At 41.3% G+C, this 26,267-nt stretch overlaps 1 protein-coding gene across 9 annotated transcripts in view; it reads right to left on the bottom strand.

Annotated features, from left to right (window-relative positions):
* LOC105492691 (LY6/PLAUR domain containing 6B) overlaps positions 1–26,267 on the bottom strand; it is a 188,844-nt gene that overhangs the window by 53,847 nt on the left and 108,730 nt on the right. For 7 of the 9 annotated variants that reach the window (XM_071072719.1, XM_071072720.1, XM_011759922.3 and 4 more), the window contains one exon: positions 1,514–1,585. The gene's annotated coding sequence lies outside the window, so the exon portion shown is untranslated. Of the gene's footprint in view, positions 1–1,513; positions 1,586–18,875; positions 18,895–20,887; positions 20,907–26,267 lie in introns of those variants that run through there. The other 2 variants (XM_071072717.1, XM_011759924.2) reach the window with 2 other exon arrangements.

The raw sequence follows: 26,267 nt of genomic DNA, 5'->3' as shown, positions 1-26,267 counted from the left end.
AAAGGTGGATATTAACAGACCCTTCCTTACAGGAATGCTGTGCAGATTGAGTGACCGAATGCGTACAAAATGCTTAGGGTGTTGCCTGGTAGACAGTAAGAATGAATAAATGTTACCTGTAGTGATGGTGGTGATAGAGATGGTTAATAATAGAGTTACATCTTATCACCACAGTGGTGATGATGATGATGATGATCCTGACACTGTTTAACACTGTAACTAACAATGAATTACGTTTCCTTGCTTTGGAAAACGACCCAATGTTCCCATATGTCTTATGACTAGACCGTCATTCCTCTGATCTTCATGTCCTTTGGGTTTCTTACTAGCAGATTCTCAAGTGGAAGTTACAGCTCACATACCACCCAATATGCCCTGGGGAAAAGAGTGATGATAATATACAAATTCCTGCTTGTTGCCTTGGACCTTATTAGCGTCATAAAATGTTATCCATTTAGAAAGGCATCTTAGTAGATGTTTTACAGAATGCTGCTTTGTACTTGAAACATATAATTATAATTAACAAACACGGGGGCTAACAATTCAATCTGCTCTTTAGGCAAGAAACAGGAACATAAACATGGCCCTGGCCAGATCAGCACATAATCTTAAATGATTTCCTTTGCATGTTTCCTCCTTCTCTTCCAGCCATCAGATGCAAAGTGGGAGGCCTGTTTGACAGGCAGAAGGCCTCTTGGCTTGTAGTTGATAGTCTTGATAGCCAAGAAGACCACTGAGACAACCAGGCCCAGTCCCCGAAGCCTCACACACACAGGCATTCCTTGGCATTTGCCACCTGCCCTCAGAAAAACCAGACCTCTGATTTGATGTCTTCACCTAAAACAATGGAGTCAGGCCTGACACACTAACCTGGTCAGCCTGTGCAATAAGCACCACATCTAAAACCAAAAGGCAAAATGCATCAAGTAAAAAGCAATCATCAATTAAACACATAACTTTCAATGTGCCCACGTCCATCTATCCTGTCTCTCTTCTTTGTTGGGGTAACACTCTTGTCCTGTTTTAGATCAGTAAATATTTTCTAAGGCTTAACATGTAAAGGTCCTATAACTACAAATGCTCAATAATTAGTGCACATGTGTTCTAAGTGTATTTAGCAATGCATTTCATTTAATGCAGACACTTTTGAACACTGCTCCACATCCCCGACACACCCCCTATCCACCACTGAGAAGACTACTCTGAGGAAGTTCTCTTTCAATTGACCAAATTAGCTTCTGTGGTAAGCAGAGAAGTCTTTGATCTACTAACCATTTGCTGAGCATGGGGACTCCCCTTTTTGGTTCACCAGAATTGTAACTTAAGCTCAAGCCAGGCTTCCAAACCGCAGGATCACAGTGAGCAGTGAGGGCTTAGGATGGGAAACCGGGCAAACTGCCGAGGAGATGGGAAAAAGACACGATCCCAGGACTTTCGGGAGTCCATTCCCAACAACCTAACCAGAGCTCCCAAATGAAAAGCCGGGGGCTGCCGTAACAGCTGCCATTCTTACCTTAAGAAAGAGAACGTGGTTGTCAGGCTCCTCTCTGGAACAGTGAAAAGGTTTGCACTCACAGTAATCAGCCTACCAGAGATAAAAAAAGATAAGGTAAGAGCCACTGCTGACGATGAGTAACGTTCTTGAACAACTGGAATGTTTTCTAACAAAAGGCAGGTTTCTGGATGTTTGCAGACGTTTCAGAATAGAACAGCAATACAGTCAATTGAACAATATCAAATGCATGAAATCCCTGGAATCAAGTCAAGGTGGGGCCGTTAACATTACAGAGAGTGTGAGCTAGTGTTTTATTAACACACACCTGGGCCCCATCTAATTAAGAATGGTAATAATTGGTGAAATCATACACCTCATCACATCCCTCCACAAAAATGGCTATTTACCAAAGAGCTGGCAGAACTCTCTATAACACCGGCATATATCAGGGTATTTGGCAGGCCGTGGCATTCACACATTCAACATATCCACAATGAAGACTCTGTGCTATTTAACCAGGTTTGGAAGACAGTCCTACCAGCTGATGAAATAATGACAACATGAGTCTTGAACCCAGATGAGGAGGTGGGAGGGAACTGGAATGTTTCCATACATGCATTCAAATGAGCAAATATAAAAGACAAAACTTATGCCCAATTTTTTCTATTATATATTTATACCTTTTTTTGTAAGAGATGGGATCTCACTCTGGCCCAGGCTAGAATACAATGGTATGATCACAGCTCACCGTAGCCTCAAATTCCTGGGCTCAAGCGATCCTCCCACCTTAGCCTCTTGAGTAGTTGGGACTTCAGGCATGTACCACCACACCTGGCTACTGTGATAGTTAATTTTATGCATCAACTTGGCAAGGCTATGGTGCCCCTCTGTTTGGTCAGACATCAGTCCATGCTGCCAAGAAGGTATTTTTTAGATGTGATTAGCATTTAAATCAGTAGATCTTGAATAAAGCAGATTATCTTTCATAATGTGAGTGGGCATCACTTGATCAGTTGAGGCTTCAAAAGACTGAGGACTCCCAAGAAGAAATTTTGCCTCCAGCCTCTCTTTGGACTCAAGATTGCAACAGTAACTCTTCCTTGGATCTCCAACCTGGTAGCCTGCCGTATGAATCTCAGACTTGCCAAGCCCCAGAATTGTATGAGAAAATTCCTTAAAATAAATCTCCTTGCCCCTACTCTCTCTCTTTCTACACACACATGCACACACACCCTCTCTTGGTCAGGGTTCTCTGAAGAACCCTAATTAGTGCTAGTATGCCATCTAATTTCAAAAAAGAATGAGTTCATTTGCAAAACATATATACTATGTAGAGAAGACAACATAAAAAGAGGCTATAAGAACACGAGAAAAAGTCCACAGAAATGTATGTTGTAAGGTGCTAAATTATTACTAGATGTGGTTCATAAATTAGGCTCTGAGCATGCTAGTAGCCAAAGCAAAGAAGAAAATAGACACACTATGGTCACATTGAACAAAATATAAAATACCATACACACACTCCTCAAGAGTGTTAGCTTCGTGTCATTGAGAAACGTCTTCCAAGGTGTCCCTACCTCAGGCAAATTATTCAAGGATCCTTTATCATCCACATTTGGGGAGGAAGAGGAGAGTAATTAATTAACAATGTCTCTAAGTATACACATGAGGGGGTCTCCTATAATGTCTTCTTACTGCATCCCACCACATGAAATATGACACCAAAGTACAACTCACTAAAGTGATATGGCAAGGAAAAAAAAAAACACATACAAATCCGATGAGCTGGCTTGATCCAGGGATAAAAGTTAGAATTTCTGAAAATACTAATGAACTCCATATCCTTTGAGATATTTCCCATAAATGTTGTTATTTCTTCCAATAAAAAGTTGGGTAGGAATTGGTCTGTAACTGTCTGAGACTCCAGTCCTGGCAACAGCCTGAAGTAGAAGTTTTCTCTATTGCTGATTAGTGGCAAATCCATAGAAAAACTGCCCTCGGGCAGGTTTTTAAGCTCAAGTAATATATGTCTAAGGAATGCAAAGTCTGAAATATGCTTTCTACATTGGAATCAATGTTTTAAAACTTTTTATCATGGTAAAACAAGCATAATAAAAAGTTTATCATTTCAGCCATTTTTAAAGTGTCTGATTCAGTGGCATTCAGTACATTCACAATGTTGTATAACCATCACCATTATCCATTCCTATAACTTTTTCATCATCTCAAACAGAAACTTTGTACCCATTAAACACTAATTCCCCATTTCCTCTACCCCCAGCCCCTGGCGACCTCTATTCTACCTTCTGTCTCTTCTAGTTTGTCTATTTTAGGTACATCATATAAATGGAATCACATAATATTTGTCCTTTCTTGTGTCTGGCTTATTTTACTTAACACATTGTTTTCGACTTTCATCCATCTGGTAGTATGTATCAGAATATCATTCCTTTTCAGGGCTGAATAATATTCCATTGTAAGTATATACCACATTTTGTTTAGCCTGGAATCAATTTTTATATAGTTAATTCACCAAGTAACTATAGAGTACTTACAATATGAAAAGCCTTTTTAAAATATCAACTATATTCTTAAGAACTGCATATAAGAGGTAGAAGAGCTACTCCACAAGAAACCAGTTAATCATACAAATCCTAGTTTCAGAATCAGTAGTAGCAGCAAGAAAACAAAAGTCTGTTAAATAGTTTTTCTTCCCTAAGGGTTTGGTAAATCTCCCCACCCCAATCTTAATTCATGTTCTTCATATTTAAAGCTGACGTGAAACTACAATACCCCCTGCTATGCCTAACTCTTCATACCATGTGCCTAAAGCTTAGAATGTGTCATTTCTGACCCCCTACCCAGTGTTAATGAGCTTCTGTCAAAAAGCTGATGTCAAGAAGTCAGATACTGCAGTAACCTGAAGCATTGGTTTCTATCCCTGCAGGTAAAATATCATCCAAAAGTTTTTCACTTCTAGGGTATATAAATAAGGTAACCAGCCTTCTCTGTGCAAACATGGGTCCTCAGAAGAACACAGCTCTCAGCAAGAGAATCTAATAGTTGAAAGAAAAGAAGAGAGGCTCTACTGCTGGTCTTCACTTTCAACGTGTATAGAAGAGCAGATGGCATGAAGCAGGCATGTCAATGCACACCTGAGTTCACAAAACTGGCACAGTGTGAGTCATCAAAAGATGTCCAGAGGAATTCGACAAAAAACAACCATTTTTGCACACTGGCAAGGGAATTGCAAGCAAAATCAATAGCCATAAAGGATTCAGGCCACTTTGTTCAGCATAAACTTCTCAGCTGGGAGGATCTGCTGTCATCCCAGATTGTTAGCACTTGGCTGAGTTGAAGTTCATTCACTACTTTTGTGTTCAGGTAGTTGGGAACATGCCATTTAAACAACAAAAGCTGTCACAGAAAATTATAGAGAATTAAGTCTGGAATTCCTCCTGTGTGTTTTTAAAGACTGACTTCTAGAGCAACAGGTTTTTTGTTTTTTTTTTTTTTAAAGACAAAATAAATACTGTTAAGATTGTTCTTTTTAGTATATAAGCAAGCAGTCCTTTGCCTCTAAAACAGGAGACATTCCCACAGGCTGCAGAAGCTGGACCCCAACAGGCTGAAACTAGGATGCTAACACAAAGGATCTCAAGTTAGCCTAATCAGGAGCCCCCGAATGAAAAAGGCACTCAGCTCTCTGTCCCAAGTAATTACTTACCCCATCTCAGGACATCAGTAATATGTATTCTGGATAGACGAGACGCACAATTTGAGCGCTAAACTTTTAACTGTGAATACCATTCCTACCCTCCAAGTGTAATTAAGTTAACTCAGGCCTTTTTGATGTACAACCACACCCCTACTCTTCCCAAAAAAGTCCCATTGGCCTGAATCCAATTATCAAAGGTAAGAACCCCAATAAGGCAATCAACGTTTATCAGTTATGAAATTGAACTTGAACTTGTAGAATGACAATTCCCTTCTGTTGTGGGCTGAACTACGTACCCCGACCTTACCACACCAGATTAATATGTTGAGGTCCTAATCCCCAATACCTCAGAATGTGACTATATTTGGAGAGTTTTAAGAGGTAATTAATTTAAAATGAGGTCATATGGGTGGGCGCTAATCTAATCCAATAGGTGTCCAATAGAAATAGGGACACAGACATACTGATGGAAGAAAATATGAAGACACAGGGATAAGACCAGCCACAGGCTATGGAGACAGGCCTCAGAAAGACCCAACTGTGCTGACCTGACACCTTGATTTTGAACTTTCAGCTTCCAGAAGTATGAGAAAATAAATTTCTCTTATTTAAGCCACATCATCTGTGGTGCTTTGTTGTGGAAGCCTGAGCTAATACACCTTCCTTTCTCTCTCCCCTCCGATTGCCAGGATTCCCAGGGAAAAGTCTGGAAAGGTCACAGGGACACTCTGTGTCCTACTCAAGGCCCTCACTGTCATTCATTCCCTTATCCCCAAGCAGGGTAATCTCTAAATCCAAAGAAAGTGACAGACAGGAACACCTCATAAACATCGTGAAGATCCTGACTCTGAAACAGGAGACCACTGCCTTCCCCGTGCCCTCTGATCTCCATAGCATGGGACCGTTCCACACCCTTCTCAAATGCTCTGGGCTGACTAGAGGTTCCACTGCAAAACAGTATCTTTGGGATGCTGTTTTCAAAAATCGTATCCTCACTTCTCTTACCTTGACACCCAGGGCTGGCTCAGATGCCTTAACCAATCATAGTTTCCTCTCTTTCTGAAAAGAAAAGGAAGAGTAGGGGCAAAAATCCTTGCACATTACAGAAGCAAGTCCAGAGTAAGACATTATCAGCAACAAAAAGACTCCCAGTTGCCTCAAGGCTTGATTCATAAGTAATCACTTTTTCCTTCACTGGAAGAGTTCACACAGGAGAAGTGATTGATGTCCTTTGTCAGTGCTAGGAGCCATGAACACCATAGTTAATTTCTACAGCCTCCACAGACAATGTTTGACCTATAGCATAGGTGGGCATTAGGTCCGACTCCCAATCCTATGGCTCAAAGGAGATTGCAGTGTATTCAGAGGGGGAATAAAATAAAATGGACTGCTGGGAGGCAAGTCACAAGTGACAGTGGTAGAACGAGGGACCACTTAACCTGTCCTCATGTCCTAGATCCATTACACTCCCTGGTCTTGCTCCCCAGCCTCTGGACAAAGCCAAAACAAGCTGAGTGCAGTTTTACCCAGAAGTATCCACAAATGAATACAAAATTTCCTTTGGTATTAGAAGTAATGCCCTCCAGCACTCCCTGGGGCAGCAAACAAGGCCCTTGGATCTCTCCAGGCTGCAGTGATGGGCTGGGAGTTCTCATCCAGGGCACATTGCAGCCGCAGGGCAATACTGACACTTGCACCTGCCAAGTTGCAGCAGTGGAAGGAAAAGGAGAGGGCCTGATGCAATTAGCCAGGTGAATAGAGAACTTGTCAAACCATTTAGATAAGACAGTCCATGAATGCATTCAGTTCCCATGACCAGAGGGTGATTGTGCTTCTGCCGGCTGCTGATTCTGCAGGCTGCAGAGCATTTTCCTAGTAAGGAAGTGAGAAGCAAAAGGATGATTTCTCAGCCTGCAAGTTCCAGGGCTCTTGTGGTAATTCAGCATGCATCATGCCTCAAACCAAGAGGTAATTTTACTTTAAGGGATCAGGAAACATACCCTTGACACTGAGTGACTTTGTAACAGAATCTCAAACTCGATGGTAGATTTTTTTAAAAATCAAGTATCCAATTAATAAAAAAGAAACAAAGCTTCCATATGCAGTTCAATATTCCTTACTTCCCTTACCAATTGGTTATGTATTAGCTTTGCTAAATGATTTTGTTTCAATTGTTGGATTGTGAGTATTTGGGAAATCCATATGGAATCGTATTATCTTGTATCTCTTTCAGTACCTAGCATATAGCATTGGACACAAAATAGAAACTCAATAAATGCTCTATTACTGATTGCTTCTTGCTTTTGAAATAGTTTTTCCTGTAGGGAAGCAAATCTACTGTACCTGCCTCATTTTTTAATAACATCACTCTGCCACTCTCCCCACCCCACCCCATCCACATCACCAAATGTTGCTAACATCAGCAACAGGATCTTCTCAATGAATATCTATCTTTTCAGTGGATCACGTAAAATAACAAAGTTCAGGATGGAGCTGGTTGTCTTGTGCTCGATGTTTAAATCTGAACATAATCTGAATTAGTTTCCTAGGTCTGCTATAACAAATTACAAAAAAAAAAAAAAAAAAAAAAAAGGTGGCTTAAAACAACAGAAATCGATTCTTACATTTCTGAAGGGCCAGAAGGCCATAGTCAAAGGTGCTAGCAGGGTTGGTTCATTCTGGAGGCTCGGAGGAAGATGTGTTCCAGGCCTCTCTCCTCCTAGTTTCTGGTAGTTCTAACAATTGTTGCCATGCTTTGGCTACATAACTCCAATCTCTGCCTTTTCTTCACATGCCCTTCCCCTTGGGTCTGTGTGTCCCCTCATTTCTCTTAAAAGGACACCAGTCATTGGACCTAGGGTCCATACTCAATCCAGGATGAGCTCATCCTGAGATTCTTAATCACATCTGCAAACACACCAGAGGTTGGGACTTGGATTTTTTTTTTTTTTTTTTTTTTGCCGGGGGAGGGGGGAGGTGCGGGGAGAGGAGATACAAATCCATTATAATATTTAAAACAAGAAGACATCATCTTTACCACAAAACTCCATCTTCTTCCCCATTCTCTTCATATTATTAGAATCATCATCCTCCTAGTCAGGAGCCAGGCTGAATTCTTGAGTCATCTTCAAGGGCTCTCACCTTGTTGCTCCCCAATGCCAATAAATTCCATAATCCACAGTAATGAAGGACAACTGAATCAGCTGTGCCCTGCAAAAGTGATCATGCCTGTCCTCTCTTTTCCATGCCTGCCATCACAATCACCCTGGCCCCAGCTGGGATCACCTGTCTTAGACCAGGTCAAGACTTTTTTTTTTTTTCTTTTTGTCACAGAATCTCGCTCTGTCGCCAGGCCGGAGTGCAGTGGCACAATCTCGGCTCACTGCAATCTCTGCCTCCCAGGTTCAAGCAGTTCCCCTGCCTCAGCCTCCCAAGTAGCTGGGACTACATGAACGCACCATCACACCTGGCTAACTTTTTTGTATTTTAGTAGAGACGGTGTTTCACCATGTTGGCCAGGATGGTCTCGATCTCCTGACCTCATGATCTGCCTTCCTCGGCCTCCCAAAGTGCTGGGATTACAGACATGAGCCATCGCATCCCGCTAAGACTTCTTCTTAACTATTCTCCCAGTTTCCTTTACTGATCATACCACATACTACTGACCATCCCATGACACTGTCCAAAAGCTTTCAGTGGCATTGAACCAAATAAAACCCAATCTATTTATAACCAAGCACCCAGGCCCACTAGAATGGGTCCCAAACCCCTCTCACAAGCGTATTTTCCACTGCTGTCCTCCATTTGGTCCAAGCCCTGGTCAAAACAGATGACTGACTGTCCTTAAATAGAGCCTCCAATCTTGGAGGACTCTGCCTGGGATTTATTCATTAATTGAAGAAGCCCCTATCTCAACCCGTGTTCCTTGTTAATATCTTACACAGAAAAGCCCAGCTCAAAACAACTCATCTAAAAGACCCTGTTCAGCTTTTATCAACCACACTGGATTCCTCCTTTTAAAATTTAACAGCATGCTTGACAGACAAGGGATTCTTGTTTTCTCCTCCCTTAGGGTATTTACTGCTCCATTAGGGGACTTAGCGCTTCCTTAGAGCACTTGCCATAAGCCTCATGGCAGAATATAGATGGAACTGTTACCCACTGCAATGCCTAGGTGACTTAGCTGGACCCCTACCCCACTTTTGTTGCCCAGTGTTTATGCAACATAGCTAAATGCCTACTGAGCTTTAACCCTGCTTATTTTTAGGAACAGGATGTCTGGGGTCAGAAGTTCCTTCTTAGGCAGCTTACTCAACCTCTGAAGAACCTCTAGCTTCATTATAATTCAATTTCCACACTGAACGACACTCCCACTAGTGCTAAGACGGTTGACAATCACAATGACAATGACTGGATGAGACGAAAAAAGGACAAAATAAAGGAAACTCTTTGATTCCTAGAAAATCTTTATCCCTTTCGAAGAAAAAGCATGAATATGCCTCCCACTGTTCTTAATGCCCAGCCCCTTCATTAAGGATGCCCCATATCCGTAACTTCCAGTTCGTAGGAACCCAGAAGTTGATTTGTGAGCTACACTCCCACTTGTCCAATTCCATAGCCATTGACCAAAGCCTGTGGTGCCTGACACTCACTTTTGGTTTTGTGTGTTGGCTTCATGAAAATGAACAGGCAAGAGCCCCTTTCTGGGGTAACCAGGACCCCGGGTAACAGAACTCTGCTTTAGTTACATGCATACCCCATGATCTAGCACAGGGCCTTGCATATGACATGCACTCATAAATATTTGATCAATAAAAGATATATAGAACAGGTGAATAATACAGCCCCTGCCTTTAAGGAGCTTGCATTTGGGGACCGGGGACAATGCGATAAGCATAAAAGTGAGTAACAATGACCTATACCATAATATTCTAAGTATCATAAAAGAAATATAAATGAAATTATGTAGGGAGCACAAAAAAGAAAGCTTTTCAAAAGAAAGGAGTTTTATGAAGGAGGTAGAACTTAAAATAGATCTTGAAGGAGAAACAATATATTGGTGAGCAAATGTCAGAGAGTGAGGGAAAAGAGTTAAATACAGAACCAAAAGCATCTGCAAAAAGCACAGAATGGTGAGTAGTGGAAGGCAAAGGCCAGAAAGTGAGGCCAGCATCTGTAATACCACAATAAGGAATTTGAAATTGAGTCTGCAGGAGACAGGAGCCACGGAAGGCTTTGGAGCAGAGGTGTGATGTAGCCACATCTGCATTTTCAGATGACCATTTACACAGCATCGCAGAAACCAAGCTGGGATGTGCATCAGAATCACCTGGAGAGTTTCCAAATTGCTTAATACATACAGAAAAGTACAAATAACAATACAACACTTCTCCATTCTCCAACAAGACACCAAGAACCAAGCTAACTTGTTCTATAGAATCCCTGAGGAGTTTGGCACCTAAGGACATCCATTGGCAAGAAGGCAGGGGTGAATCTTAGGTTGAAAACAAGGTGATTTTTAAAAAGTAGACAGAACAACTTAGACCTCCAGAGCATCTCCTGAGCCCTATATGGCACGGCACTGATCCTATAGAAGATTAGAGCTTCTTCCTTTGGAAAAATTTAACTAGAGGGTTCTCTGGACTTGAAAGCATCAGGCAAAATGAAGCAGTGGATAAAGTATGGCACGGAGAACTGGGAGATTCAGCCACAGTCTGAACACTGAAGCACCCTGCACCTATACAGCTGCAGAAACACAAGCCTTCTCCCTGTGTCCTCCTTCCCACCTGGCCTCTCTCCTCCAGGAGACTGGATAATTCTTCTCTGGAGAAACTACAGGGTCCCAGAGGACACCATACATACCTACCATACAGCGCCTACAGGAGAGCTCCACCTACTCATACTGAACTTTCAGCTTAAAGACAGCCCAGGATCACCAGACATTGGAGGCAAACCTCCCACATGAAAAAGTGGGTCCAAAAATAACAAATAATACATGGACCTCAGAGACAATAAGGCATATGAAAACTATGTATTTTTTTCTCAAAAGATAAAAATGTCATCTGGTTATTGTTTTATACATCCAATATTTCTTTGTAAAAGGAATAATGAAAATAGGGTAGGACTCTTAGAAGTAAAAAGAAGTTAGAAATTTTTAAAAAATCAGTAGAAGGGTTAAAGATGATGTCAAAGAAATCTTTCAGAAAGTAGAAACATTTGTGAAGGGAAATGATAAAGGCACAGAAGATCAGTACACGAGCCAAACGAGTTCTAGAAACAACCAAAGGGAAGAAAAATGTAAGCTAAGAAATAATCAAATAAATATATTTTTTTAATTTTCTACTACTAAAATACATGAGTCTCCAGTTTGAAAGGGTTCAGAGAAGGCCCAGCAAAATGAATGAAAAAAATACATGTACATTATTGTGAAATTTCAGAACCAAAGAAAATCTTAAAAGTTTCTGGAGAAGGGGAAAAAATTACAAATAAATGATCACAAACCAAAATGACATCAGACTTTTCCATAGCCACATATATAGAAAAGCATGGAAAGTAACTACAAAATCTTAAAACAAACTAACAAACAACAAACTATTTCACTCTTTGTTCAGCCCTTGAACTTGAGAGATAATTTTTCTGATACAGAATTAAAGATACTTTTAGATATGCAAAGGGTCAAGAATTTGACCTCCTATTAAAAGATGCCTAGGAAGAAATCAGGGGGTGTGCACCAGCAAAACAAAAGAGTAAGCAAATAAAGAGGATGATGGATTCAGAAAACAAGAATATTGTAACAAAGAACCACCACAAAGGGAAATAGCAATACAACAGCTCCACACCAACCATACAGAGCAACCCATCCACATTAACGCAAGAGGACTCAGGGCTCCAAGCTGCTTGTAGCAATGATGTTTACATATACTCAGTCAATAATATTCTAGGTAAAGTGAGAAGATAAACAAGAAAGGGAGTAGGTGATCACAGTACATGTTGGGTAAGCAGTGACAAATTGCAGAATTATAATGTCAATTGTTACCACTAATTTAACTAGAGACTTTTGATAAAACAAAAGGTCATAGATAACATCCAAAACTGATAAGACAAGGAAGAGTGGTATATGCATGTTATTTAGAAATGCAGAGGTCAATACCAAAAGAAACAGCTACAACAATAAAGGAAGGTGGTCTCTACAGAGCAGGACTAAAGGATGTGGATCACAAGGCTTCCATTATATGCCCTTTAGAGGTTGTATGGAGATAAAGGGGAAGGATTGATTCATGGATACTTTCTGAGGGTAGACGATATGAAGGAAAGTTGAAGATGTTCTTCTACAATTAGAAGTAGGGGAGGTTGGTTATACATAGGGAATGAATCAGGGGGTTAGGGAGGGTGAGAAAAGAATTTAATCAAGGAACCCACATTATGGTGCATGTGATACATTCTTGTTCCTTGTGCAGAAGTCTTCCCTGGCTGCTTGGAATATGAATTCCTCAAAGGCAGGTACTTCCTTTGTACCTTCTACAGGAATTTGCATTCAGTAGTTATTTTAAAACTGTAAGTTGAATGTTTAAGATTAATAGGGCCAGCAATTACTATGCAGACAGGACATAGGGGTGTGTGTGTGTGTGTGTGTGTGTGTGTGTGTGTGTGTGTGTGTGTAGGATTTGAGTACAGGAGGAGACTAATTTATGCTCAATAAACTATGAATGAAAGAAAAATAGAATATAAAAATCACACACAAAATTAACTCTTGGAAATCTTTCTAGAGAGCTTAGTTTCTTGGTTGGGCTTTGTTTTTTACCTATAAATGAAGAAAATAACATGTGAAGACACATAATTCAAGTTCCTTCTATTAGGCTGGTGCAAAAGTAATTGCAATTTTGCCATTACTTTTAATGGTGAAAACTGCAATTACTTTTTCATCAACCTCATAGACCTCTGATCATTCTTGTGTAACTCCAAATGCCTGGAATGTTCCTCCTCCCCCCACCCCTTGTCAATGTATCCTTCAGGTTTGAGTTTAGCTGCTTTCTTAAAGGTCTTTCCACGCCCTCTTCTGCTTTCGTTAGTTCCCCGGGTACTCTCCCTCATATACAGCACTCACCACCTCTTCACAGCACTTAGCATCATTTCCAATTACATATTTGATTTGGTGTTGCAACTACTGTTTGCTCAATAAGACTGCAGGTTGTAGAAGTCTGTAAAACACATGTTCATCCACTGTCCCATAATCCTACTCTTTTCAGGTCAGCCAAGGGCTCTTGTCACACCTGTGAGCCATTGCATCCAGGCTTCCTCAGCGCTGCTCTAAACAAGAGGAGGCAAACTGGCAATCTAGAGGGTACAATGGCCCACAGAGGTTTTTAGTTTGGCTAACACAGTTTTTTAAATGGAAACATTCACACTAAAGTCTGTATTTCTAACCTCTATTGAAATAACAAAAGGGCTGGCCATTTCTGCTTTACATGATAACACCACATGTCTGGAACTAGAGTGAGAAAAGAGACAGGCCAAAAACATATAAGCCTGGACATCCCTCTAAGGAGATGGTTCAGAGCTATAATGAATTTGCAAAAGGTCCATGACCCAAAAAGAGATTAAGAGCCTTGAAATAGCCCCTCTTCCTTCCCCAACATTTTATCATCTTCTAAGTGTTTTGCCCTCTGCTCGCCCCACATCTGTAGTTTGGCAAAGATCCGAATTTCACTCCTTTAATCTCTTTTCAGTCACTCCCTCCAGCCCTTAATCACTTTTATGACTCTTTCCTAAAAGCCTCCAATTTGTCCAAATCCAACTGTGAAGTCCTGCATTTCTTTTCCCTGGAAAGATGTAACACAGTTTAGAATTACTAAGCAAGGGTTCACCTAAAAGCTTTTAGAAGAAATATCCAAGATTTGATATGTTAAATCAATTTTCACATGCAGCTGCTCAATTCAGAAAGGAAAATGCAGGGCATTCCAGAGAACGGAAGGCACTGGGATATTGCAGAGAGATATTTCCTTTGCCTGATTGTGTACTGAACTGACAGGCAAATGGGTCAAGAGAGATTTGCTCCATTAGCCATCTTGAATATCCTGAAAACAGAAGAAGAATGGAAACTACCCATAGCTCAGAACACATGACTACCATCATTTCTGACTATATACACACACAACTCAAAACACCCTACACACACACACACACACACACACACACACACACAGGCCCATGTACATAAATTTGCAATCAGCCAATCAGCCAAACCTGCCCTACTCAATCTTGAAGCTTCTTGTAGTCACATCAAAACATCACACAAGGCTGGGCACGGTGGCTCATGCCTGTAAACCCAGCACTTTGGGAGGCCAAGATGAGTGGATCACCTGTGGTTAGGAGTTTGAGACCAGCCTGGCCAATATGGTGAAACCCTGTCTGTACTAAAAATACAAAAATTAGCCGGGCGTGGTGGCGCTCGTCTGTAATCCCAGCTACTCCGGAGGCTGCAGGGGGAGAATCACTTGAACCTGGAAGGTGGAGGCTGCAGTGAACTGAGACTGTGCCATTGCACTCTAGCCTGGGTGACAGAGAGAGACCCTGTCTCAAAACAAAACAAAACAAAACAAAACAAAACACACACACACACACAAACAAGCAAACCCTCAAACAAAGCATCACACAGTATGATCTGACTGGAGGTAGTCACAATACATAAATTCCTATCAGATGAGAATTCATTTAAATTCCTCTCAAAGCTTTTCAAGAGGCAGAAAAACCTGTTCTTCAGCGATACCCTCCCCTGGATTAATGACTTGGGTTACCCTGTTTATCACAAATTAAGGTAACTTAGTAGTTGGATTGATAATAGCTCTTCCTCCTCAAATTGCTTCACTATGGGGTTTCTGCTTCATTTTTTGTTTTGTTTTTGTTTTCTTTTGAACATGTAGAGTTTGGGGTCACATATCAACCCCCAAACCTCCTGGAAGCAGAGTAGGCATCAGGGCCTTGGGCAAAGCAAGGCTCAAAGAGAATCTGAGTCAACGCTCCGGGAACCGCTGAGAAGCCGGGGTTCTGCTTCTCTGCCCTGGAGTCTCAGACCGTGTGGGAGAAGCCCTTCATCTGACCATCCCCAGCAATCCTACTGGAGGGATGAGGCCTCAGGAGGGTGCCCGTATTTGTGATACAATTCTAGAACTTTCCATGTGTGCACCTCGAGTTTCTTATGCCCTACCTAACAGTGTTGTGAAGAAATAAAAAATAAAAATAATTTATAGAAGATTCTACAGTGTTTGAAATATGTTCCAGCAGGTAAGCACAAGGGTATTCTAATTCCATAGCTACCAGCCCTAAAGTCTCCAATTCCTATTGTTTGTTATTATCGGAATTTTCCTGGAGTTGCTTTTCCTTCACACATCCTTGGGGTTGTTAATATTTGGAGTCTCTGGGGAGTGGTCTCTAACAGCCATAATTCAGCCAAGACTGTCTAAACTGAGAGGGTCTTTAAGATCTAGGGGTTCTCTTCACTGGGCCTTCCAAATGACCCCTAACCTGATTATAATACTTATCTACAAAAATGCCTCCAAAGGCTCCCACTGCTCCTCAGACAAATGCAAACTCCTTTCACACAGCCTGGTGTGGCCCGGCCCTGCTGCCGACCTCCCATCTTGCCACTGCCATTCTCCCTCATCCACACGGCCTTCTTTCTGAGGTTCATATTTGCCATGCTCCATCCTTCTGCAGAGCCTCTGGAGACAGCATCCCGCCCCTCGCCTACGGTGCCCCTTCCTCCCTTTCACTTGCCCTTAACTCTTAGTCTTCCTTTCTATCTCAGTGTATGCACCACTTAGCCTGGAGAACCTGGCCTCTCTCACCAAGATTAGCTCCACCTAATAAAGGCTCACAGCACAGTCCATTCCTCATTCTCCCATGAGCATGCCACATCATTGCAATTTTGCATGTGCTTGTATAATGACATGATTAATATCTGTCCCTTGCACTGGATATTAAGCTCTGCGAGGATAGGACCATGTCTGTTTTTGTTCACTCATATCATCATTGGTACAGAAGAGGTTTAATGAATATCAGATGGACATGCAGATGGAGGCATGAATACGCCGTCTCAGCAGAACTGTCTTCTTCCCTGCCCTAGTTTGCATACCTTATCCTCTCCAGTTTTCACCTCTGGCCATATGTTTCCTCTGCCCAGAAGTTCCTTTCCCCCAACTGTCACCTGTTTTCTTCAGAGGTCTGCCTCCCCTACTATGAGGAACAAACCTTGTGCACCTTCCTGGATTCCTTAAAGCATTGCCTTTATTTCTCTTTCTTTTGATTGGCACCTTCACTTTCACTGGGTCACCACTCTGTTTTGCATTGACCAGAATGCCACACCACGGAGCTTCCTGAGAAGTCTCTGAGGGGTGGAGGATGCCAACTTCAAGTGAAGTAGCATTAGCGGCTCATGGGACAAAATTTTGCTGATGTTAAAAGGGAGAAGAGAAGGAGGCTGGCAGATACACCCACCCCTCTTTCTCTCTTCTATGGGCTGTTTCAACATGTGGCCCCTCCTTGTGATTCTCCTGCATTAGTTGCAGAAGAGACAGATGTGGTTCTTCAGGCTTGCCGGAAGGCATCAGTCAGCACAATAAAGTATCCCAGTGCGTTCACTGTATCTTCCCCTGTCTCACTTCTCTTTTCCCTCACTCTCGCCGCTGGGCTGTGTCTTCCGAATAAATTGTTAGCATCTTAATCTTTTTCTCAGACTCTGCTCTCTTTTTTTTTTTTTTTTTTTTTTTTTTTTTGAGACGAAGTCTCGCTCTGTCACCCAGGCTGGAGTGCAGTGGCCGGATCTCAGCTCACTGCAAGCTCCGCCTCCCGGGTTCACGCCATTCTCCTGCCTCAGCCTCCCGAGTAGCTGGGACTACAGGCGCCCGCCACCTCGCCGGGCTAGTTTTTTTGTATTTTTAGTAGAGACGGGGTTTCACCGTGTTAGCCAGGATGGTCTCGATCTCCTGACCTCGTGATCCGCCCGTCTCGGCCTCCCAAAGTGCTGGGATTACAGGCTTGAGCCACTGCGCCCGGCCAGACTCTGCTCTCTTGAGCATCCAGGCAGATATCCTGTGATACCCCAGGTCCCCTCAAGAGCACAACTGCATTTATCGTCCAAGCACACAATCCAGTAGTTTGAGAAGGGCTTCTCTCTAAATATCCTGTGAAAGGATGAGGCTATTGGAAACTTGGCCTGGACTAACAGAAGGAAACTCATAATGGCTCTGCTTGAATCTGCTCTAGTCAGAACCCACCATCAGTAGCACTGATTTTAATTCTGAGAAGTCTAATTTAAAACTGTGTTTCTCAACATTTTCAAATGATGGACCGCTTAAGGAATCTGACGGAGGCTATGAACCCCTCTTCCCAGAAAAAATGCACATATGCATCTGTTCACTGTCAGTTCAGGGGGTTCTCAGGACCTCTGAAGCCCCATTCGTAGATTTCGTATTAGGAAACACAATCAATGGGCAGTGACAGGTAGAGCAGTTGACACCAGGTTTCATAGGGAACAGCGGAAAGAACAAATTCAATACAAATCAGGGGTGGAAGATGTGAAAGTTTGTGTATTTGAAGGCATGTCAAGTGGAAAAGTCATTAAATGTTTGTTCCTATAGTATCTCCTCTTCTGGGGGTGACTTCTCTAATTTCCACAGAAAGGTTTTGCTGTCCTAGCCTCATGAGTATGCTGTAATTCTTACTTATAAAATACTACTAGTCTTGGCCGGGCACCGTGCTCACGCTTGTAATCCCAGCACTTTGGGAAGCCAAGGCAGGTGGATCACTTGAGCCCAGGGGTTCAAAACCAATGTGGCCAACATGGTGAAATCTCATCTCTACTAAAAATACAAAAATTAGCCAGGTGTGGTGGTAGGTGCCTGTAATCCCAGCTACTTGGGAGGCTAAGGCAGGAGAATCCCAGCTACTTGAGAGGCTAAGGCAGGAGCCCAGGATTTCAAAACCAGTGGGGCCAACATGGTGAAACCTTGTCTCTACTAAAAATTAAAAAAAATAGCCAGGTGTGGTGGTGGGTGCCTGTAATCCCAGCTACTTGGGAGGCTAAGGCAGGAGGTGGAAAGCGCAGTGAGCCAAGATCACGCCACTGCACTCCAGCCTGGGTGACCGGGGAGGCTCTGTCTCAAACAAACAAACAAACAAAAACCAAAAAACAAAACACACACACACAAAAACAAAAACGAAAAAACAAAACAAAACAAAGAAAACCTAGTCTTTCATCTAAAGGGCCAGATAGAGGTTCCACTTTGGACAGAAATGTCAAAAAAGACAGTGTCCAAAGACCTCACCCCCATTCTTGTTTTCTTTCTTCTTCATAAAAGTCATTCTGAGCTTGTATGCCATACAGAAACTGGCAGGAGGCTGGCTTCTGGCCATAGTTTGCCATCCTCTGCATTAAGCTGAAGCCACTGATGAACCAGTCCATCACCCCCATCATACTACAAGCTCCTCTGAGGCAGAAGTCATCATTTATTTTGCCCTGGGGCCCCAGTTCTAACATAGTGATGAGTACAGAGTCGAAGGTTAATATATGTATGTTAGATGAAAGAATCCGCCACAAAGACCTCCCTTATCATGCAGTTTGAACTGATCTCATCTCATCTCTCAGGACCTGCTGACCACACTTACCCAATTATGTGGAGTGCTGTGGCTGTCCACTGACTTGAGAGGCTTAACAAAAAACCAGAGAATCCTTTCTTTGCCAATTTTCAGGTTGTTTTTTCAGTTTCTGATGTGAAAAGCATAAAATAACCACTCACTACTTATTTCCATAGCTAGCCTTTTAAAAGTAATATTCGAAGTGGGGATGATGCCAAGAAATCTGTTAAATATTCTTGTGCAGCTGTTCACATCTTAGCATTTAATTAGTTATAATTGCAATTTAAAAACAATTAAACTCTGTGGGAGTTATTTACTGCATCTCGTGGTGATTCTGTCTTTATGCTCCTCAGAGGAGACAATTGGAAGGAGAGATCTGCTGAGATTGATAAGACAAGTTATTGTCACCCATAGTTAATTTCCCTTGTCATTGTTTTAGGGTGACGGAGGTGTGACGATTTGTTGTTGTTGTTGTTGTTTTGCATCACATGTTACAATTTTAGAACACAAATTTCTAAACTTTTCAAATGGTATAGTCAAAACGTGGTGTAGATCTGTAGTTTTCTCTCACATCCTCAGCATAGGAAGACCAAGAAGAACCACCATTTCTCATCAAAGGTCCCTGCCCAGATCATAAACTCATTGTCTTAAAGTTGGAACTAAAATTTACATACAATGAGCCAAGAAGCTGAGATGGAAAAACAAAGGGGAATTCGAGTGTGCTAATGGTCTCATCTTGTACAAATAGAAACTACCAATTAAACTTTCCTGGGAAATAAGTGGATTTATGCATCTTTTTAAAAGTGTAGTCCATACATGTAATATCATAGATGGGATCATGGGGGAAATAATGGACAAAAGGAAAAGATCTAAGGAAATCTGAATAAATATGGACATTAACTAATAATAACATATCATTATTGTCTCATTAATTGTGAAAAATGTACCATACTGATGTAAGATGTGAATAATAGCAGAAACTGAGTGTGGGGTATATGTGAAGTCTTCGTACTATCTTTTCAACTTCTCCACACATCTATAACTATTCTAAAGTAAAAAGCTTATTAATTTCTAAAACTAAGGGTATTCCCTAAAAAATACAATTAAGATATGTAGCTTGTAATCAGATGAAGAAGGAAAAAGTAGGTTTAAAAAAATATTTATTTCAAGAGGTCAGGAAACCAGGTGTAGTGGCATGCCCTTGTAGTCCCAGCTGCTCGGGGGGCTAAGAAGGGAGGATCACTTGAGACCAGGAGTTCAAGGCCAGCCTGGGCAAAATAGTGAGACCCTATCTCTAAAATTAAAACATTTATTTTAAAAAAGACAGGAAATAAGAAAAAGTTGTCTATGGGGGGAGAGGTTGATAAGCATTATACACAACACACACAAAAGAAAGTGGCAAAAGCAAGGTTTGTATTTTAAGGATGCAGTATCTCCTGTACTGTTCCCCTACTTTAATATTTGGCTGGCACTCCCCAATTCCCTTCTCATTCAAAACTTCTTTCACTCGTATCCCAGACCCCTTATCAGTGATCTGCGATTCAATCAACCAATGAACAAATATTCACTGAGCCCCTGGTGCTGGTGTAAGATCCTCAGTAAATGCTACATGACCCCATTCCTGGAAAAACGCAAGGCAGCTGCCCCATGGGTCTTCCTCAGGGGCACCTCCCAAGCCCGGTGCAGTGCTGACTGCACCCGGCTGGCACTCAATACACATTTGTCCAGATTGTCTCCGCGGCCTGGGTCTGCACCCTGGCTGCGTGATGAAATCACCTGGGGAACTTTCAATAAACGCCAATGCCCAGAGCCACGCCAAACAAGATTCCAATTTAACTCGTCTTAAGTGAAGTTAGCCAGAACACCAGCATTTTTAAAAAGCTGAGCAGAAGTTTTTAATACACAGCAGGGTTTCTTATACAGGAATCCATAAGGTAAGTGATAGCATACTAAGTCTCGATGTTATCAGTTAACGATTGTAACAGTACAGGTATGAGAGTTCTAAATTACTACTATCGTCTCTCCAGCAGCTACCAACTCACTGTGCAGACAAGACTGGAGTTACGCAGCTGCAAACCAGGGAGCACCAAAGCCAGCAAGCCACCAGAAGCTGGAAAGAGGAGAAGAAAGATTTCTCTATAGATCTTAAAGGAAGCATGGCCTTGCTGACACCTTGATTTCAGACTTCTAACATCCAGGACTATGAGACAATAAATTTCTGTTGTTCTGAACCATCCAGATTGTATTACTTTGTTACAGCTGACCTAGGAAATTAAAATTAATACAGCTTCCAATTAGGTATGGGGGGTAAAAGAAGAATAAGATAAAACTTCATAATCCAACAGAAGGTTGGAATTTTTTTAATAGTAAAAGGAAAAAAAGAAAGAAAGATTTCATATAACAAATACAAAATAATATGGCAGAAATAAATACAATGTATCAGTAATTCAGAAACTATGGACACATTACATTCACTTGGAATGCAAAATGTTGAATGGCTTTACAAATCTGATTCATTGCTATGTAATTCCTAGTGACATTTCCAGAATAACAGAACAAAATGATAGAAAATATATAAAAAATACAGAAGATGAAAAGACACACCAAACAACTATAAAAAAAAAAAAAAAAAGGCTGAGATGGTAATATGATATCAGAGGCAAAAGGCAACAATTCATAGTGACAATGCACCAAGTAGATGTCCCTAAACAACACAGCCTACAAAAATTTAGAGGAAAAACTGACAACTCTGAGGAGAAATGGAAAATCCCACAGTGGAAAGTCAGTAGGGCTACAGATGATGTGAACATGACCAGCAAGATGAATCTAAAAATATGCTTAAAATTTTACTCCCTATGAACAGAATTCACATTCTTTTCTCTTTTTTTAAGTACATGGAGTATTCATAAAATGAACCATGTACTAGGTTTTCAAGAAGTCCCAATAAATTTCAAAGAATCAGGGTTACTACAGACAACACTCCTTGACCAAAATACAATATTTTTTATCGCTGAATTCAACTTAACTTTGACAGAAATGCGAATTAAACTAAAATGAAATTGGATTTTTCAATGATATTGCAAATACAAAAGAACAGTAACACCCTGTGTTGGCAAGGATAGGAGAAAATGGGATGCTTCGCCATGGCAGAGTGTATATGGACAGTATTTGGCAGTATCTATCAAAATTTAAAATATACATTTCCCCCTTTGCTTCCAATCCATTTCCAGGAATTTTTCTTATAGATACACTTAACAAATGTATGAGGATTGTCATCACAATATTGATTGTTATAACAAAAGATACAAAAACCTTAATGGCTATCAAAGTGGGAATGACCAAATTGCAGTTTTCTCTTATAGTTAAATATTAATAAGAATTAGGCAGCTCCATGCTCACTAATTGGAAGAGCTCCAAGACCTGCAAGGTGCAAAGCAACATATATAGTCACAATCTTAGTATTTATAAGGAGAGGAGTATTTACATTCTAAGAACATAACCAAGAACCTGCTAACATTAGGTGCTTCTGAAAAGAAGTACAGGGAGACAGGATAGACCTACTTTCACTAAATACCTTTTTGTAGTATTTGCATTTTTACCATGTTTATGAATTACTATTTAAATAATAAATAGGCAGAAGTCTCTAGTCATTTTATTTATTCATTTAAAATGAAACATCTAAATAAAATGAAGTCTCTGGTGATAAGCCTAATAAACTAATTGCAGATATTCCAAATTCCTTTGCACAGTCCTTTTAAATTCGCTTATTGATGAACTGTCAGGGCTAACTTGTCTTTGCAATGAAACCAGCAAACACATTCAACAAGGCTTTCAAGGAGGTCATTACCTGATTGGTACATGCAAACGTACTCAGTAAAAACTGCAGGGCAAGAACAGTGCAGACAAATGGAAGACTTTCCTAGCAAAGCAATGTGATGAACGCTGGCTACCTCCCTGATTTCTCACCCAGCTGTACTCCATGTGGATGCACCAAGTACAATTGTGGCCCTGCCTCAGGACCTTTGCATGCATCGTTCCTATTTTCTGGAATGCTCTGCCCCGGACAGTCACATGGCTTACTCCCTGGATTCACTCAGCTCTCTGCCCAAATGTCACTTAGTCACAAAAGCCTGCCCTGACCAGTTTATCTAAAAAAAATTCTACCCTGTCGATCTCTATTTCTTTACCTGGTTTTAGTGCTTTTTTCATCACTTAGCACTACCTGATGATTTTTGTTGGCCTCTCACATTAGAAGGTAAGCTCCATGAGGACAGGGACTTTTTTACTGTTATCTGTCAGTACCTATAGCACACAGTAGGCACCAAATAAATATGTGCCTCTATCATAAAATTTGCAGATGGGAAATCTAAACATTGTTTTATGTTTTGGCCAAACTCCTTCTAAAGTGTTTGTTTATTTTTGCAAACTACAGCTTCCTCTCTCCTTTTATGCCTAACTAACGATCAAAGACAGGACAAATGGAAAAAAGTTTTCTCTGGAGAAAGAAAATTCAAGGATGGAGAGAAAGAATTTACTCCATGATGCTGGATTTTGTGGAAATTCACTAGGCATTTATTTCCTTGGTCACCCAATCATAAAAGTGAAAGAAAAAACCTTCTTTCAGCCAGTGTGGGGAATACAACAACAATGCTACAAAAATACTGGTATTCTAAATGCAAGGATGAGTTTAAAGAAATTATTTGAATCTAAGAGTGTGAGAGGGACATTGGCTATCATGGTCCAGCAGATGTGAGTCAGATCTAGCTAACTCCCCAAGGATCAAGGATTCAGCTGCCATGCCCTGAACAGACACCCCCGATTCCTACAAGTTCAACTCTCTATGAGACTCCTCCCATTTACCTTCTCTGGACCTCACTTAGTGCTAACCTATGTGAGGGAATCACTGGGACAGAAGGAAGCCTTCTCGCCCTGCCACTTCCCAGCAGCCCTGCCCTGAAAGAACTCCCCACACTTTGGTTCTTTAAGGGAGCCCCACATCATGCAAAGCACTAAGCCACAAGCTCGCTCATTGCCTTGGTGTCACCAGCACTGACTGAGAAAAGATGGTGGTAGGTGTAGGCTACAAGCCAAACACTCAGGGTCCCCAGCCTTTTCCCACCACAGCCTGTCACCCAGAAAATAGAGAACAAATCTTTCCAATCCCTCCCACATGCACAAGGTCCTCTGGAAGCAGGTTATATACATTTGTGAATACATTTGTGAATTTATACACAGCCTGGTGTCAGGCCAATAAACTACTTCTGGAATTCAGTTCCAGCAAAGAAAAAAAAAATAAATAAAATTCACCCCCATGCAACAATGAAAAAAGAAGGAAGCAAGAAATTTTAAAAAGAGGTGAGTCTTCTATTCTTCCTACCCACGGGCTTTTCCAGTCTCTAGGAAGTTCTTCTTATAGTCTAACCTAATTTCTTCTTGAACCAATGTAAGACTTGTATGTCTCCAATTTTCATGGGAAATGGAGAGGAGCTCACAACTATGATCCGTATTACCTATCTTCAAATACTTCAGGGCTTCTCTCTGCCTTCTCTTCTCTAAGGTAAACAAGTTATCTTCTTTAAGTCTGTAATAAAAATCTGATTTATTTCATGGCCCCCTTGATCTTGAAACACTGCAAATTTGAATAAGAGATTTTTTTTTAAAGTAGTTACGTTGCTGTAAGTTCTGCTCCTGTAATACTTAAACTTCCCCCATTATGATACCTCTTTGCTTGTTATATTTTAGACAGTGCAGGGAATGAGAAAAGATTTGCCTTGCCAGCATCTGTCACCGCCGACCCTGGGTTGCCTCTGAAGTGTATGCTTACAGCATTTACCTAAAATTATTAAGTGCTCTGGTGACATTATTACAAGAGGGGGCAGGAAGAGTGTCAACCTAATGAAGCGGCAGATTCTATCTGATGGTCTCCATCTGAAAATGGGCACAGGCCAGGCAGTGTGCTAATCAAGCCACCAAGGGCCCTTCACCCTTGGACAACAGTAGCCTTTGACTACACCTGAGAGGAAAATGAGCTGCCCCCTTTCTAGTGCTAATAAGCTTAGTGGAGAACGGGTTATGTTTCATGGGAAAAGCTATGCTGTCCCCTTCCAGGGCAAGCATCCAAAGCATAGGGGCTCCAGGAGGCAATAAACCATTCCTTCCCGAGCTGGAACTTGAACTACCTTGCTGGAAGGCTGACACTGTGGCCTTGAGTTCGGGACTGCCAGCACTTCACGGTGCTACATGTCATAGCGTTTCCATGTATCCTTATTGAATAAATGAATTAATGAGTTATTAAGATTTACATTTGGGTCTGAACTTCCTAGTAAACAGCAAGAGGAATATACCAGTTCACGTAGTTTTCATGTGCATAAGACAGAAGAGAACATTACTTTAGAAAATATAACACTGCCAAAATTGTTTTGGAGAATGTTGAACACACGCTTCTGTGAGTTCTTAAAGTCCTCTGCTGATGGTCATGTGCAGTGGCTCACACCTGCGTAATACCAGCAATTCGGGAGGCCAAGATAGGAGGATTGCTTGAGGCCAGGAGTTCAGGAGTTCAACACTAGCCTAGGTAATATAGCAAGGCTCCGTCTCCACAAAAAAATTGAAAATGAGCTGAGTGTGGTACACATACCTGTAGTCTTAGCCACTTGGGAGCCTGAGGTGACAGGATGGCTTGAGCCCAGGAGTTCAATGATACAGTGAGCTATAATCATACCACTACCCTCCAGCCTGGGTGACAGAGCAAGACCCTGTGTCTACTTAAAAAAAGAAAATCTCCTCTGCTGAAAACCCATGCAAAAGGTCAGTGCTCTTATTCTTTATTTGCTAATGGAAAGATCTGTTGGTCACACATGGATTTTCCCATCCACATCTGCACCTGCTTATGTGGCAAAAATAAAAGTCAGTAGCTTCTTCTCTACATCTTTAATAGCCAACATGAACATACTATGGAGTCACACTCATTCAAACTGTTGGGCCTGGAATAAGAAATCACATGGAGTACTGTTCAGCAATACATAAATTGTTTCTCATCAAGTGGTCAGATTCTACGTACTAATAATGTGCAACTAATTCTAGACTTCCTTTCCCTCCCTAGGTTCATATTTATCAATGACAAGAGTCTGAATCCATATATTCAAACAGGAGTTCAGAGAGTAGAAAAGAGAACATAATTTGTGTTTTTTAAAAAAGTAATTTCAATGAATAATGTCATCACACAAACTCTTTCAACTCAGCAGGAAAGAAGCCACAGGACATTATTCTATCTTCTAAGCAGGATAAATAGAAACTTGGAGGAAGCAATTAGCCTTCTGAATTTTGGAATTTAATGATACTTTATAAAGAGTGAAAAGATTAACTCCTAATGTCAGCCGGGTTGACATGAAAACAGATAATTTTACATGGCATTAGAGGTAA

This window comes from Macaca nemestrina, chromosome 11 (assembly GCF_043159975.1).
Source record: "Macaca nemestrina isolate mMacNem1 chromosome 11, mMacNem.hap1, whole genome shotgun sequence".
Lineage (NCBI taxonomy): Eukaryota > Metazoa > Chordata > Mammalia > Primates > Cercopithecidae > Macaca > Macaca nemestrina.
The sequence above is the reverse complement of the archived record's forward strand: the minus strand, read 5'-3'. Positions and strand labels throughout refer to the sequence as shown.